The 17,105-nt window shown below is 45.8% G+C and overlaps 2 long non-coding RNA genes across 2 annotated transcripts; one reads left to right on the plus strand and one right to left on the minus strand.

The window, feature by feature from the left end:
• Positions 1 to 749: 749 nt before the first annotated feature.
• LOC309625314 lies at positions 750 to 7,968 on the minus strand. Its single transcript, XR_014242455.1, has 2 exons — positions 7,888 to 7,968; positions 750 to 7,573 (listed from the first exon to the last, which is right to left on the minus strand). It is a non-coding gene; the product is annotated as an uncharacterized lncRNA (long non-coding RNA).
• Positions 7,969 to 11,098: 3,130 nt separating this feature from the next.
• Positions 11,099 to 16,410, plus strand: LOC309625305. Its single transcript, XR_014242445.1, has 3 exons — positions 11,099 to 11,175; positions 11,408 to 11,536; positions 13,586 to 16,410. It is a non-coding gene; the product is annotated as an uncharacterized lncRNA (long non-coding RNA).
• The last annotated feature ends 695 nt before the right edge of the window (positions 16,411 to 17,105 follow it).

Raw genomic sequence — 17,105 nt, forward strand, 5'->3', positions numbered from 1 at the left:
GCAAGAACTGAGTCAGAAAGAAAAAAAAAAGATGTCATTGTAGGATTCTGCACCAATTCCAGTGTGTGGGTTTTTCCTCCTCACACCACCGAGCAAGTCTCCGACACCAGCTGGGTGTCCTACAGTTCAACTCAGTACTGACATTGGAGATCGCATCAGATCCCAAAGGATAAGGGCTCAGTTCTACAATACCATCACACCCGCCCACCCCACCCCACCCCAAATTCATACACCACCTGCACGTCCAGGTTGTCATCTGTGCTTGTGGCCAACTGGCTGTAGATCAGAGGTCCTAACTGTTACTGAACCAAACTCAGGTCCACTCACTTGCCTGCTATGCAGCAAAGTCACTGTACTGACACTGGGTTGTGGTGAGGGAAAGTACAGCATTTATTGCAGGGCCAAGCCAGCTAATGGGCAGCTAATGCTCCAAAGACCTGAACTCCCCCATGGCTTTCAGGGAAAAGCTTTTAAAGGCACCATGTGGAGTGAGGGCTGCAGGGTGCATAACTTTCCTGTGATTGGTGGGAGAGTGATGTAACAGGGTAGTGTTTCAGGAATCTTGATCATCAGCCTTCTGGTTCCAACCAGTCTGGGGTCTGTGTGCTTGTGTTTGGCATGTAGTCACCATCGTCCACCTGGTTGGTGGGGATGCCTTAGTTCCTGCAGAACAACTCAAAGATACATGTCAGATTGTTGAGGATATCCCTTGAGGAGGAGCTAGGAGTCTCTGTTTTATTTCTGAACTATTGTTTCTTTTTTTTTTTAATATTTATTTATTTAATTTAATTTATTTATTTGGCTGGGCCAGGTTTTAGTTGTGACACACGGGATCTTCATTGCCACATGCGGGATCTTTTAGTTGCGGAATGCAGGATCTAGTTCCCTGACCAGGGATTGAACCCAGGTCCCCTGCATTGGGAGCGTGGAGTCTTAACCACTGGACCACCAGGGAAGTCCCTGAACTATTGTTTCTTGACCACTTTTCCTTTGTTTCTGCATGCCCTCACTTTCCTAATTAGTGACTGCTTGAGTCTTCTCTTTGGAACTCAGGGAAAGCCTAGGAGACTATAAATAAAGCCTTTTTCTACAAACAAGAAATGAGAAGGCATGGAGAGGACTTTGTACCCAGGAGGGCCCTGCAGGGTCTTGCTTGGTTTTAGTGACATTCTTTAGTTAGCACACCTCATTAGTTTAAATTTTTATTTATTTATTTATGGCTGTGTTGGGTCTTCATTTCCGTGCGAGGGCCCTCTCCAGTTGCGGCAAGTGAGGGCCACTCTTCATCGCGGTGCGCGGGCCTCTCACTATCGCGGCCTCTCTTGTTGCGGAGCACAGGCTCCAGACGCGCAGGCTCAGTAGTTGTGGCTCACGGGCCCAGTTGCTCCGCGGCATGTGGGATCCTCCCAGACCAGGGCTCGAACCCGTGTACCCTGCATTGGCAGGCAGATTCTCAACCACTGTGCCACCAGGGAAGCCCCACCTCATTAGTTTAAAATGGAGGCCAAGTTGGTTTGGGGCTTATTTATCCCACAGCTGTAAAGACAAGCAGGAGATGACCATGCAGCACAGTCTGGCTTTTGACAGGAGAGGGAGTGACTTTCTTCCTAAACTGAGGAAGGGGAGCAGAATATGCCACCCCAAAAAATGCCATTTTGGCATATTGATTATTTTGAATTATAGGTACTTGAGAAACAGCCCGTACAAAAGGACACTCTGACCTTCCTTTGTGTCCCAAAAGCAGGAGATAAATCTTCCTTGTGAAGGTACCCTTCCTATAGCAGGAGGGTAGGAGGCAACCTTATCACCAGATACAGGGAATTTAGGGCCAAGAATGCTATATAAACAAAACTTGTCACTTATTTACCAGTTTACCACCCCAAGCCCAAACCCATCTGTCTTTTCAATTCATCACAAATTTATTGTTTCTGTGTCTAAAAGGTGTAAATCTTCTTGCTTTGGTCATTTCTTTGAGTCTCATATTTTTATGGGGCTCCTGTACATACAAAATTAAATTTGTTTTTCTCCTGTTAATCTGTCTTACATCAATTTAATTATTAGACCAGCCAAAGAAACTAGAAGGAAAATAGGGAAAATTTTCCACCCCTACACTAACATCCCTGACAGGGAGTGATTTCTCTAAGATGTTCTTGAATTAATAATGGCAATGGATCTCCTGAGAGAAAGGCAGTTGTTTTCTTAAAAGGGTATCCAATATACTTCTTGGGCACCCATGTGTATAATGCTGGGATGTGCCTGTATATTTCCAGTGTGATGGCCTCTGCTCTGTCTGAAGTGAAGGGAAAAGAGAAGTAAGACTTGTGCACTAGTTAGATACCATGCCTAGTGCATAGTAGGCACTCAGCAAATATTTGTCAAATGGTTGGATGAATCGGCATTTAGGTATCACCTATGTGGTCCAATTTCAAAGATTTTGTGGAAGGTCCATTCCCCTCTCCCAAATTTTCCATTACCCTTACTGGGAAGCCTGGAATTCCTCCATGACTGCTTATAGCTTAAAATATTGCTCCTTTTCTCATGTTACTAGCACTCAGTGTGAAGGAAGGCTCTGGAGGACACATAGTAGGAGTAATTTTTCTGTGTTTGTTGTATTTCTTGCTGTCTATACTTGGAACTATGGAATCCTTTGGGGTCAGGGATGAGGAATTCCATCTTTGTGTCCACTGGGTCTTGCACTTGAAGGGTAGGAGAATATGCCACCCCAAAACATGCCTCTTTGACATAAGGGTTTTTCTGAGAAACAGAAGATACAGGAGAAGCTCTGAAAACAGAATAGTGGTCACCCTTTTGTAAGGGACATTCACATTTAAAGGAAATCTCCGTTTGTAAGCATGTCTCTCTCTCTGTACCAGACAAAGAAGGATGGCTTTAAATCTCTAGAAACTTTTATCAGTGGAGAAGGTTTGACTTCAATCTGCATGAAAACCTTAACCCTTGTGCTTTTCCTGGTCACCTTCCATGACTGTCTCCACCCTACACCTTCCTTTGTCTTTTGCTGAAGATGATGGTATTAAATGGCTCGCTCAGGTCACCTTGGGAAACTACTTATTTTTCTCTGGATATCTCCCATGGACACATGAAGTATACATGTTAATAAACTTCTGTTTATTTTTCTTTTATTCTTTTATTCATCTGTCTTTATTACAGGGGGTTCAGCCAAGAGCTCACAAGTGTAGAAGAAAAATGAATTTTTTAGTGCATAGTAGGCACTCAGGAAATGTCCTTTCAACAAATGAGAGAAAGCAGGCACTCTCATCTCTTTAGTGGTTAGTGCAGGGCTCGGTGCAGAGTAGGTGCTCAAGAAATGCTTATTCAGTGGAAGGCTGAAAGAATGATTTTTCAGGAACTCTGGAAATTGAGAAGCATTTGACTTGGAAAAGTACAGAGTTGGGCTGATAAAGAGGCTTTCAAATATCTTCCATCAGACCCATGGCTGATGCACTTGCTTCCAAAATGTTAATTTTCCCTCTTTGCTCAGTGCCTCTCAGAGCAGATTAAGATGTTTACCAGCAAATTCCTGGAGGAATCCCACAGTCAGCACCTGGGAGCTTGGAAGAGAGCCCAGAAACTGTGAAGTTTTTGGCCAGGGGCAGCTGGAGGCCCCATGACTTTGGGGTTCTTCTCCCCCTGACACCAAGCAGGATCCTGTGGGGCCCTCCTGGCTGCAGAAGCCCCTCTGAGTTCCCCATTTCTTGTTTGTAGAAAAAGGCTTCAGTCTCCTAGGCCTTCCCTGAGTTCCAAAGAGCAGATTCAAGCTGTCACTAATTAGGGGAGTGAGGCAATGCAGAAACAAAGGAAAAGCAGTCAAGAAAAAACAGTTCAGCAATAAAACAGAGTCCTAGTTCTTCCTCAAGGGATATACTTAAAAATATGATGCATGTCTTTGAGTTGTTCCGCAGAAACTAAGGCCCCCAACCAGGTGGTAGATGGTGACTACATGCTGAACACAAGCACACAGACCCCAGACAGGCTGGAACCAGAAGGTTGCTGATCAAGATTCCTGAAACATTACCCTGTTACCTCACTCCCCCACCAATCAGAGGAAAATCATGCACCCTGCAGCCCTCACCCCAAATTTTGCCTTTAAAAACTCTTCCCTGAAGACCACCAGGGGAGTTCAGGGTCTTTTGAGCATGAACTGCCCATACTCCTTGCTGGGCCCTGCAATAAACGCTGTATTTTCCTTCAACACAATGCAGTGTCAGTACATTGGTGGGCGAGTGGACCCAAGTTCTGTTTGGTACCACCACCTTCTGCGTCCGTCAGGGGAGAAGAACACTAGATTCTGCTGAGCATTTACTACATAAGGATTATTACCTGCAGTATCTAATTTAATCCACATGTATGGGTGGAAAAATTTTCCCTTCCTCCCTTCTATGTTCTTTGGCTGCTCTAATAATTAAATTGATATAAGACAGATGAACAGGAGAAAAACACACAAAAGTTTAATAACAGGTATACCTCCTGTGTACCCAGGATGTATCCAGAAAAACTGAGTTAACTCTCCCACATGGCCCAAGCCTTCACCTTAAATACCATCTTCAGCTAAAGACAAAAGAAGATGTCGGGGTGGGGAGTCAGTCATGGGAGGTGACCAGGAACACACAGTAAACAAGGGCAAGGTTGTGATGCAGATGAAGGTCATGGCCCTTTCCCTTGGTAAGAGTTTCTAGAGACTTAGAGTCATTCTGATTTTCCCGGTACAGAGAGGGAGACACCCTTACAAATGGAGATTTCCTTTATAAATGTCAATGTTTCTTACAAAATTGTAACTCCTTCAGAGCTTCTCCCAAGTCTGCTGCTTCTTTCCCTCTGGGTACATAGTTTTATCTTAGCTTAGGGGAGAAGGCTTTAAAAAATTTTTCCTAGCAGACTCTGAATATCAGCTTCTAATCTGGCCACCTTTTGACTTACAGAGCTACAAAAAAATTCTTTTAAATATATACCTTGTCAGTTTTCAGTTGGGACAAAGAGTAAATATTTCAGACAGTATTAAACAAGTCCATGGACCAAAGAGGCATCCTCAAAGAGGGTGTAAAAGTTATTAGCTTCCCAAGATCCGGAGTCACCCTCAAAGATAGCCAAAAGAAAGAACCCACAGCCTGCATGTCCCAGGAAGGCGGAAATCCAAGCCAAGCTCTTAGGACATAAAATGAGAAAAGCAAGAAGGCAATAGCTATCCCCAGGAGAGAAAGGATCAATAACCAATGGATCTGGATTTGGAAAGGAAGGGACAACATGAAATTTTATTTTCCTTTCCCGACTGGGCGCTACAGACAGAGATCTGGGAAAGTTGACTCTGGTTAGAATTCTCACCCTTAGCCAGGTTCTACCAGCTCTCCCCGGATCCCATCTGCCTGCTCTGAGTGAGGTTTAAAGTGGAGAACACAGTTTCAATAAATTTCAGAATTTGGCAAGATTTTTAAAAATTTTAATTTTAGTTTCCCCTTGGCTGCTTAAGGGAATATTGTAGCAGTTTACTAGAAAATTCTTCAGAGTACAGTCAGCTCTGGGAGGGGCCCAAATGAAGGCCTTCCCTTAAAGGTAAACATGGTGGTGTCTGTAAGGCCATCAACTTGGTGGACTTTTGTTTATGGTCTTGTAGTCTCTAAACTTTCATTAACCTTTTGTAACAAACTTTTAAATGAAGCTATTTTGGAATTTTGAAGACTTTTGGAAGCTTCTGTATACCAATAAAATAGGTATTCCATTCTGTTTGTTTAATTTGGGAATTCTTACTTTTAAATGCACTTCTTATGACACAAATGAACTTATCTACAAAACAGAAACAAACTCACAGTCGTAGAGAACAGACCTGTGGTTGTCAAGGGGGGTGTGGGAGGGATGGAGTGGGAGTTTGGGATTATCAGATGCAAACTATTATATATAGAATGGATAAACAACAAGGTTCTACTGTACAGCTCAGGGAACTATATGCAATATCCTGCGATAAACCAGAACGGAAAAGAATATGACAAAGAATGTGTGTGTGTGTGTGTGTGTGTGTGTGTGTGTGTGTGTGTGTGTGTGTGTGTATATATATATATATATATATAGAACTGAATCACTTTGCTGTACAGTAGAAATTAACACAACATTGTAAATCAACTATACTTTAATGTAAGTATATATATATAAGTATATATATATAAAATGTACTTCTTATGTGATCTTATCTAATTGGAACATTCCTTCTAATGGCCATTGTAATTCCAGGCTGTTTTTAGTAAGATTTGGCCATTTTTATAGATATTTACAGCTTCCAGGATTATAGTTCTTAGACATAAAATAAGAAGTGTGCCAGAACTCTTATGTACTTGACTCTAGAAATTAAATATCTCATCTCTTTCAGTTAGACTTTATCTGCACAAAACAAAACAAACAAACATGTGCGCCCTAACCCCCAGCAGTGACCAATCACTGCGGCCTGGCCGAGAAAAAGGCCCTGTGTGCACCAGCCACAGTTCCCTAGTTCCCAGTGGAACCTGGGACGGGGGAAAGGATGGAACCGGGGGACCTCAAATGAGGCACCACAGCTGCCACCAGAGGTGCCCAATGTAGTACCTGGGAACAGAACCAAAGCCTGAGGTTTCTAATCTAATGGGAAATCGTGGTCTGAACTAGCAACAGCCCCCAACGTGGAATGAGTGATTCCAGACAAATGGTGAACCGGCTGGAAAGCCAGTTATATCAGGAACTCAAGGCAAAGAGAGCAGAGCTCAGAACCAAGAGGAACTTACCTACAGCCCTCAGAAATGGTGAGAAATACAGTGAACTCAAAAAAGGCTTTGTGGGGCTTCCCTGGTGGCACAGTGGTTGATAATCTGCCTGCCGATGCAGGGGACACGGGTTCGAGCCCTGGTCTGGGAAGATCCCACATGCCACGGAGCAACTGGGCCCGGGAGCCACAACTACTGAGCCTGCGCATCTGGAGCCTGTGCTCCGCAACAAGAGAGGCCGCGATAGTGAGAAGCCCGCGCGCCGCGATGAAGAGTGGCCTCCACTCGCCACAACTAGAGAAAGCCCTCGCACAGAAACTAAGACCCAACACAGCCAAAAATAAATAAATAAATAAATAAATTAAAAAGGCTTTGTGGGTACCATGCCTGTGTTTCTCATTGTCCCTGAATGCCATCAGAGGTTTGCTTTGGACACCTCTATCACTGCCACCAATCTGTTAAAAAACAAAATTCAACTGAGTAAATTTTAAAGATCTAATTGGCTTTATTGAGTGATTCATGATTCAGGCAGCATCCCATCTAGAAAATAGAAGGGACTTCCAAAGGGCTACAGAAAGGGAAAGGTTTTTAAAGGCAATACAAGGACGTCATAAACAAAGAAGATTATTTCGGGCTTGGGTAACCTACCCATGGGGGACGGATGGGGTCTATGTGGCAGATGACCTCATCTTCCTTTGGGAGATGGAAAGGATGACCTCATTGGTGCTGACCAGAAAATTCCACACTGACTGGTTAGGATTACATTCCTGGGGAGGGTTATTTATAACCGCAATAAGGTCAAGTATTAAGTCTTGGTTTTAGCACAAATGACTCTATCTTGGGCTTGTCACTTGTTTTTTTTTTTTTTTTAAAGATTTATTTATTGATTGATTGATTGCTATGTTGGGTCTTCGTTTCTGTGCTAGGGCTTTCTCTAATTGTGGCGAGCGGGGGCCACTCTTCATCGCGGTGCGCGGGCCTCTCACTATCGCGGCCTCTCTTGTTGCGGAGCACAGGCTCCAGACGCGCAGGCTCAGTAGTTGTGGCTCACGGGCCTAGTTGCTCTGTGGCATGTGGGATCTTCCCAGACCAGGGCTCGAACCCGTGTCCCCTGCATTGGCAGGCAGATTCTCAACCACTGCGCCACCAGGGAAGCCCTTGTCACTTGTTTTTTAACAGCTTGTTTAATCTACGCATTTTACAGTTGAGGAATTGTGGCTCAGAAAGGCTAAGTGACTTACCTAAATCATAGGTGGTGGGGCCTGAATTCAAACCCAGGTCTGCCTGCCTTTCCTCATTGCAAGCGCTAGGAAGGGCATGCATGGAGGTAGGTTCTAAATGGGAACACGGGGTCAGGTGACTCTGGAGGACCTTCCAGCATCCATCCCTCTCATCCAAAGTGTGCTAAGATGTTCCTGGAAGTCAGAAACAGAGTGGGGAATCTGGTGTTTGCTCACCAGGTGTGTAATGTAGGGCGAGATGCTGAATTTTCTTAGCCTTATTTTTCCACCTGTTAACATGGGTCCCCACACCTTCCTCTGAGCACTGTTGTGAAGGTGAAGGAGTAGGATGTGTGTGAAGCCCACACACATGGTCTGTGCCCTTGTGCAGAGAGTTCCTTCAGGAGCCCCAGGGAGGGGCAGAGAGGCAAGCTCTGTGTCTGGACTGGGGGTGGGTAGCCCTGGGATGTCCCTTCCCCTCCAGCCCTTCCCTCCAGGGTATATTCCGTGGTTACACTGTGACTAATATGTGTTGGCTCTTCCTGTGGCCCAGAGCTTGCCCTGAAAGCTCGATGGGCATTAACCCATTTAATGTTGTCAGCAACCCCATGATGAAGGGCACTGTTAATCTCTATCGTACAGGTGGGGAAACTGAGGGCTGGAGAGGTTGGGAGATGTGCCCAAAGGTACAGCTAAAAGCTGAGAGATGGGATGTGAGTTCAGGTGGTCTGGTGTCGGCATCACTGCCCTTGACCTTCATGCTCGGTGCCAGGGCTTGAGCTCTGTGGGGGGCAGGGGAGTGTGGGAATGGGGGGAGCCTGTGCACTGCCAGGTGGAACTCTGTTCTTCCTTTATTCTCATTATCCTTGGAAAGTTCACAACAGATACTTACTAACAGCTGAGGTGCCTTCAGACCCATTTCTCTTCCTGAGATGTTCTCTTTCGACTCAGGACACACCTGTTGGGTTCAAGCAGTCATTGCCAAACCTGTGTCTTCCAAGCACAGAAACAATAAAAAAAAAGCAGAGAAAAAGGGGGGTTGGATTGGTTCTACACAGAAACATGGTGTCCTGGGGGACTTCACCTTGAAATCTGTCTCACTGGGAAGGAGAACAGAACAGGAAACTGCACGTGCCTCTGAGGAATTACAGAGGGGGTCTGGCCGTCAGCTCAAGGGGTGCTATATCTTAGAAGGGGGCAGAGAGTGTCTTAGCTCAGGCCACCATCGTAGAAATGCCACAGACTGGGTGACTTACACAGCAGAAACGTATTCCTCACTGTTCTGGAGTCTGAGAAGTCTAAGATCAAAGTGTTAGCTCCGTGCCCTGTGAGGGCCCTCTTCCTGGCTTGCAGACGGCCACTTCTCACTGTGTCCTCATCTGGCGGAGAGAGAAAGGATGCTTTCTGGAGTCTCCTCTTACAGGGACACTAATCCTATCAGATCATGGCCCCACCCTTATGACTTCATTTCTCCTTAATTACTTCCTAACGCCAAATAGAGCCACACTGGGAGTTAGGGATTCACAATATGAGTCTTGGGGGTGGGGGTCATAATTCAGCTCATAGCAGAAGAGAACTAGGAATGGTGGCATTTTAGACATCTGCAGGGGAGAATTTGTCAGTGGGGTAAAGGCTTCCTGGAGTCTCCTTCCTTACAGGGTTACTATCAGCAGATAATGAGAAAATATACCCGCAGTGCTTAGCACAGGGCCTGGCACACAGTAGTGGTTCCTATTATTAGGCAGGTGGAGTGGAGTCTATTTCCCAAGACTTTACATGGGTTTGTCTCGGGATTTGCTTTGACCAGTGGAAGGTGGTGGAAGTGACACTGTGAATTTCAGAGCCTCCAGGGGCATTGCAGATTTCACTGTGATTCTTTTGGACCTCTGACACCACCACATGAATAAGCCTGAGTTAGCCTGTTGGAGGATGAGAGCCAGGCCAAGGAGAAGAGAGTGTCACATTCTAGATACATGAGTTAGATTATTCTAGACTGTCTGGCTGCCCGCTGACCACGAACTCATGGGTAAGCCCAGCAAACGTGAGCCTTGCTGGCCCAGATCAGAATCATCACTCAGCTGACCCACAGATTTGTGAGCCAAATAAAATGATTGTGCTTTTAAGCACGACATTTTGGAGTGTTTTTTTTTTTTTTTAAACCCAATAAAACAAAAGCTAAGTAATAGGGCTGTTATCCCATCTGAGTGAAGTGTGCGGGTGTGTATTCTGTAAACAGCAATCAGGGCATTTGTCTTTATTGTCAAACTAGACAATGACATCTGAGCTGACATTGAGGTGTGCAACTTGGGAATTGTTCTATCACCTTGTTTTCCTTTCCTTCAAATGTTTAATTATACAGATGTAAAAATTATGCAATCACACATAATTCTCTGTGTAAAAACTGGAATATTTGAGTCAAGCCTGTAGGCTTTGACCACACCCTCCCTCTAGCCTTCTTTCCAGAGGTAACCATGGTTACTATCCTCTGTGCATTTACATTCATTACCATGGACCCAAGAAGGCTGAACTAATGCTCTTATGTCACACTTATTTTTCTACAACTTGTTCTTTCACCCAGTGATCATATCTTGGAGAATCTTCACTTCAGTGCAGCTAAATCCTCTTCCTCCTTTTAAACTGCTCTTCCTATATTATGGATCAATAGACATCGTTTCCAGTTTATAGCTACTTCAAACAATGCTATAATAAAGTCTTTGTACGTATCTTCTGTGTGTAAGTGTAGAGATTTTTTCCAGAGTAGATATACCTTGAGGTGGAATTTCTGGGTGATAGGGCTGTTCACATGTTTAAAAGTTTCATAGCTCTTTCAAATCTCACCTCAAAGATGACTCTCTAATTATACTCACATCTCATTCTCCATTTACAATATATGATATTATCCCTAATCTTTGATTAGTCACCCTTTTGGCTCAAATCCGAGGCATGGGAGGAAGCCTTGGGGAACGATGGGGGAAATGGGCCTGCTAGCTCCCTGGTCTACCCAGTGGCAAAAGTGGACCAGTGTTGCTTTTCTCTTCTTCATCACACCCACGGCGACGTGAGGTTCTTTCTTTGTGTGCTGCCCATCTCCCCGGCTAGGGCCCGGCACACGGCGCATGCTCAGTAAGTCTTTGCGGACGGGACTCCCATGGCATCTTCATCCCGGCCTGAATTGCACCTGCTCAGGCTGCCTCCCATGTGCTCACGTCTGCAAGGTGAGCCCCGCCGAGAGCTCCTGAGAGGAGTCCTCTGCACACAGCCCTGGCATCTCATGGGAGAATGGGAAGAGGGACTTTGAAGCCCATGGTCACTGCCATGGACACAAGGATGAATGTGTTGCACAGGGTGGGGGAGGGGAAGGACAGCTTCAGCACTCAGGGGAGGGGACTCTGGGATGGCGGGGAGCTCGCCTTTTGGAGGATCAAAGCTTTGTTCTGCCTTGTCCAGGTCTGGGCTGGGGACATCTCAGCTGCTCTGGTGTAGGTCCACACGTAGATGGGGCGTGATACAGTTTTGAGGACCAGATGACGTCCACCTGCCCTGAAACCAGGCAGCCTGTGCTCCTGCGAGCGCTTGGTGAGTCCCACCTCTTCCACCTGTTCTTCAGCAGTTAGACTCACACAGCAACCCAGCCACTCTCCATCCACACCAGTTATACACGACGTAGCCTGTCTTCTGCCTGTAGTGTGTTTTCATGAATCGGTCATCTTGAGGGCTGTGAATCTGAAGGACATAGATCCCTTGGGGGTTCTTCTTCCTCTCCTTCCCTTTTCCCTCCTTCTCTCCTTCCTCCCTTCCTCCCTCCATCCTTCAAAAAATATTTATTGAATGCCAGCTGTATGTCAGATAGTAGGGTGGGTACTGAGGATTCAGGTGGATAAAGCAGAAATCTAGTGGAGGAGACAAAACATCGTATATAGTTGTGGTCCTCGACCTGTGACAGAAAAGGCACAGGAGTGATGACACCTACAAAGCAGGCCTGTTACAGATGAGGTGGTCAGGGTCCCTAAACAGGGCCAGCCGTGGTACACCAGAAGGAAGAAGACTCTGGATAAAACCGGAAGGAAAAAGATTCTGGGCAGAGGGGCAGCGTGAGGCCAGGCAGACCCTCTGCATTCACAGGACTCCCCACTGCCCCCAAACAAAGCCATCCTGCTGGAGGAGGGGTGGAGTCCTGTGGGAGCCACCCTGGGTGGTGGGGGGCTGTCTTGTTGCTGAGGGCTGGGTCAGGTGACCAGTTGTCCCATCCTTAAAACCACCCCTGAGACAGGTGCTTGTGTGAGTTTCCTCTGCTGCCTGTGACAGATGGCCACACGTTTAGTGGCTGAAAGCAGCACAGATTTATTCTCTTACAGTTCTGGAACTAGAAGTCCAAAGCCAGTTCTGGAACTAAAAGTCCAAAGCCAGTCTCGCTGGGCTAAAGTCAAGGTGTTGGCAGGGCTGGTTCCTTCTGGAGGTTCCAAAGAAAAGTCCTTTTCTTTGCCTTTTTGAGCTTCTAGAGGCAGCCCACATTCCTTGGCTTGTCCCCCCTTCCTGGCACCCCTCCCTCCTCTTGCTTCCTTCTTCAAATCTCTCACTACTCACTCTGACCCTCTGCCTTCCTTTTATAAGGACCCCTGAGATTATATTAGGCACCCTGGATAATTCAGGATCATCTCCCATCTCAAGATCTTTAATTTAATCACATCTACACAAGGTAACATAGTCATAGGTTTGAGGGATTGGATGAGCACATCCCTGGGAGGCCTTTATTCTGCCTGTCATAGCACTACTCTTGTTGCCATTGACAGATGAGGACACTGAGGTTTGGACAATTTGTGTCTCTTGTTCAAGGTCAGGGCCAGGTTTGGAATCAAAATCCAGGCTGCCACCAAAGCTGCCACACTAGCTCATTATGAGAATTAGGAGGTGCCCTCTTCTCTGGGCAGATGTAGCCCATGCCAGGCACATGGCTTGGTGAGTAGCATGAGTTGGATTTTAACCCACCAGATGCCCCCTGGGTCAAATTCCTCAGTGTTATGATAACCTATGCAGCCTATGTGGCCACCAAGGCTGGCTCCATGTATGTCCCCTCTTAACCCAAGGGCTGATGGGTGGGCTATTGGGGGTAAAGATGGAGGAGCTGGGAGCAGATGGAGGTAGGTCTGCCTTCCATGTGCCAGCTTGCACAGAACCGCCTCCTCCGAAGCTCTCAGTGTCACCAAACACAAGGTCGTGTGCCCGACACATAGTGAGGCCAAGCAAATGAAACACTGGAGTTTGGAGCAGAGAAAGGTTTATTTCAGGGCCATGCAAGGAGAATGGGTGGCTCATGCCCCAAAACCCCTGAACTCCGCGAAGGGTTTCAGCAAAGCATTTTTAAAGGCCAGGTGAGGCAGGGGCATGGTTTGTTGTTGCAAACTTCTTGGTGTCAGAATCCTTTGTTCTTGTAGCTGACCACGTAGATCAGGTCACAATGTTCCTGTAAACCTCCAACAAGACAAATGTTATTCTCTGTTCTGCAACTTTTTATCTCTATATGGATGGAAAAGTGTTATACCCTTAAAGGTCAATTAAAATAAAATAAAATAAAATAAATAAAATAAAAAAATAGCACTTCCCTGTTCTCCTCTTCATGCCCTGTAGGACAAATGGTCCAAAGAGCCAAGAAGACATGTCCATTTGGACCCCTCACCTTCATTCCCCCTCCTAAACCACGCTTCAGGCTCAAGACCCCAGGATTCTGTGCTTTCTGCTAGATCTGGGTGGTGAGTATTTCTAATAACTGACTCCATAGATGTCTGCACACTTAGGCCCCAGGGCGGTGCCAAGGGCAACTGTTTGTGAGATGGAAAGAGGGGCATTGGATGGAGCTCAGATGTGCAGGCTATGGGGGTGGCAGGAAACAGGCGCAGGCCCCAGACCAGAGCCCACTCTCCCTGGAGACCATGTTCCAGCACAGAGCCCCACAGGGTCTATATTAGTCAGGGTTCTCCAGAGAAACAGAACCAAGGGTATACAGATAGATATATAGAGAGAGATTTACTTTAAGGCATTGACTCATGCTATTGTGGGGCTTGGCGGGTCTAAAATCTGTAGGGCAGGTCAGCAAGTCTGTAAACTCGGACAGAGTTTCTAGGCTTCTGTCTTGAGGATTCCTTTCTCTTCTGGGAATAGTTTCTCTCAGTCTTTTCTCTTATGGCCTTCAACTGATTGGATGAGGCCCACCCATATTATGGAGAGCAATCTGCTTTCCTCAAAGTCTACTGATTTAAATGTTAATCACAGCTGCAAAACACCTGCATGGCCACATTGAGACTAGCATTTGACTAAACAACTGGGCCACCGTAGCCTACCCAGGTTGACATAGAAATCTAACCAAAATAGAATCCAAGAAATCTATATCTGAATCCAGCTTGTTGTGAAGGTGTGTTTGTCAAGAAAGGAGAATAGGAGATAGGAGAATATTTCAATCAGTAGCTGATTTAGAGCTTTTATACACATTTGGACACATGGTGTGTGAGCCTCTGTTTGTACAAGTGCTCTGGCCTGGCACAGGTTAAAGGCAGCCCACCTATAACTCCAGATTGTCTTATAGCAGCCAAAATCAGTCCCACCTGACTCACCTGGCCCCTGTAGGCACTGGGTTTGCAATGCCGGATTTAAAAAGCATCAGTTTATACACCAGAAACTAACACAACCTTGTAAATCAACTATACTTCAATTAAAAATAAATTTTAAAAACCAAACAAACAAAAAAAGAAAAAGAAACAAACAAACAAAGCATCAGTTTGCCAAGGGGTGAGGGGGGTGGAATTAGCAGCCTGCCTGTTCGTATCAGACTGGCTCTACTCCGTGAGGACATATGATCTTCCATAAAAGCCCCTCCCACCTCCCTGTTGTGTTGGGTGTTTCAGCCAGGGAAGTGAGGTTGTTACAGTTCCATTTCCCGGGAATAGGATGCAGGAGTGTCCTAGGGACTTAATGAGATGGTGTCAGGAGCGGGCCTTACGCATGGCGTGTACTCCCAGACCTAGGCCGTAATACCACTTTGTGGGCTCACTGGTCAATGTATCCACCCAGCCTCCCCTAAAAACCTGTTCTCTCCTGGTTGGAAGAGTTGAGGCAGGGCCTGTTCTGCCTTAAAATTCATTGGGAAGCACCTGTCTGGTTGGTTAGTGTGCTGGGGGGAGGCAAGAGAAAAGAAATTGCTCCAGGGGTGGGCAGGGGCCAAGTCCGGCCCACTGCCTGTTTTTGTAAATAAAGTTTTATTGGGACCCAGTGTGCCCACTCGCTTACATCTTGTCTAGAGCTGTTTAAGCACTACAAGAGCAGTTGAGCAGTTGTAGCAGAAACCACCTGGCCAGGAAAGTTTAAAATGTTTACTATTTGGCCCTTTACAAAAAAGTTTGCCAACACTGCCCTAGAAGGTAAGACTGAGTGTTAGCCCTTCCTAAAGATAGATAGGGCAACCTGGCCAGCCAAACAGAAGTATAGTTGCTGTACAATATTATATAAGTTACAAGAATACAATATAGTGATTCACAACTTTTAAAGGTTATACTCCATTTATAGTTATTATAAAATATTGGTATGTTCCCGTGTTGTACAATATATCCATGTAGATTATTTTAAACTTAGTAGTTTGTACCTCTTACTCCCCTACCCCTATATTGCCCCTTCTCCGTCCCTCTCCCCACTGGTAACTAGTTTGTTCTCTATATTTATGAGTCTGTTTCTTTTTAGTTATATTCACGAATGTGTTGTATTTTTAAGATTCTACAACTAAGTGATATCACATAGTATTTGTCTTTCTCTGTCTCACTTATTTCACTTAACATAATGCCCTCCAAGTCCATCCATGTTGCTGCAAATGGCAAAATCTTATTGTTTTTTATGGCTGAGTAATATTCCATTGTATATATGTACCACATCTTCTGTATCCATTCATCTGTTGTTGGACACTTAGGTTGTTTCCATATCTTGGCTCTTCTAAGTAGTGCTGCTATGACTATTGAGGTTCATGCATCTTTTTGATTTAGAGTTTTCTCTGGATATGTGCCCAGGAGTGGGGTTGCTGGATCATATAGTCACTCTATTTTTAGTTTTTTAAGGAACCTTCATACTGTTTTCCACAGTGGCTTCACCAATTTACGTTCCCACCAACAGTATATGAGGGTTCTCTTTTCTCCACTTCCTCACCAACATTTGTTAGTTGTGTTCTTTTTGATGATAGCCATTCTGACAGGTATAAAGTAAAATCTCATTATTTGTTTTTTTTTTAATTTTATTTTTGGCTGTGTTGGGTCTTCACTGCTGCACATGGGCTTTCTCTAGTTGCGGCGAGCGGGGGTTACTCTTCATTGTGGTGTATGGCTTCTTACTGCGGTGGCTTCTCTTGTTGTGGAGCATGGGGTCTAGGTGCACGGGCTTCAGTAGTTGCAGCACGCAGGCTCAGTAGTTGTGGCTCACGGGCTCTAGAGCGCAGGCTCAGTTGTTGTGGCTCGCAAGCTTAGTTGCTCCGTGGCATGTGGGATCTTCCCAGACCAGGGCTCGAACCCTGGGCAGGGGACCAGGGCATGTCCCCTGCATTGGCAGGCGGATTCTCAACCACTGCGCCACCAGGGAACCCCTCGTTATGGTTTTGATTTAGGGACGGGTCCTTTAAAATATGGGCTCAGAGCTGGATCCCCTCTTGCCTGGGCCAGGGGGAGTGGGGCTGGCATGAACTGATAAGCTCCCACCTCCTTTAAAGCTGGCAGCCAACCTCAGCTCCCTCTACCTGCGGGCAGGCAGCAGCAGGCGAATCATTCCATTTTGTCAAGAAATTCAGATTTTCTATTGCTGTTGTCATTGGCAACTAATTAAAATAAACTTTACAGCATTGTGCAGGCTGAAGGGGTTTCTGGATGAGCTGAGAACATTTAGCTTATGGGACCTGAGTCCTTGATTTATGCTTGTGATGAACTTGAAAATTCATTGAACTATACGCCTAGGACATGTGCATTTTCTGTCTGTGTGTCATACTTCAATATAAAGCTTTATCAGAACAGAGCCATGCCCAGGCCCATCAGAAGAGGTCTGAGGCCTGGGTTCTGCCCAGGGCCCACCAGTTTGGACCCCAGCTTTAATGTCTGCTTGGCATTTGTTTCGGAGGTCAGGGTCT

This window comes from Balaenoptera borealis (genome assembly GCF_965194805.1).
Source record: "Balaenoptera borealis genome assembly, chromosome: 3".
In the NCBI taxonomy this organism is placed as follows: domain Eukaryota; kingdom Metazoa; phylum Chordata; class Mammalia; order Artiodactyla; family Balaenopteridae; genus Balaenoptera; species Balaenoptera borealis.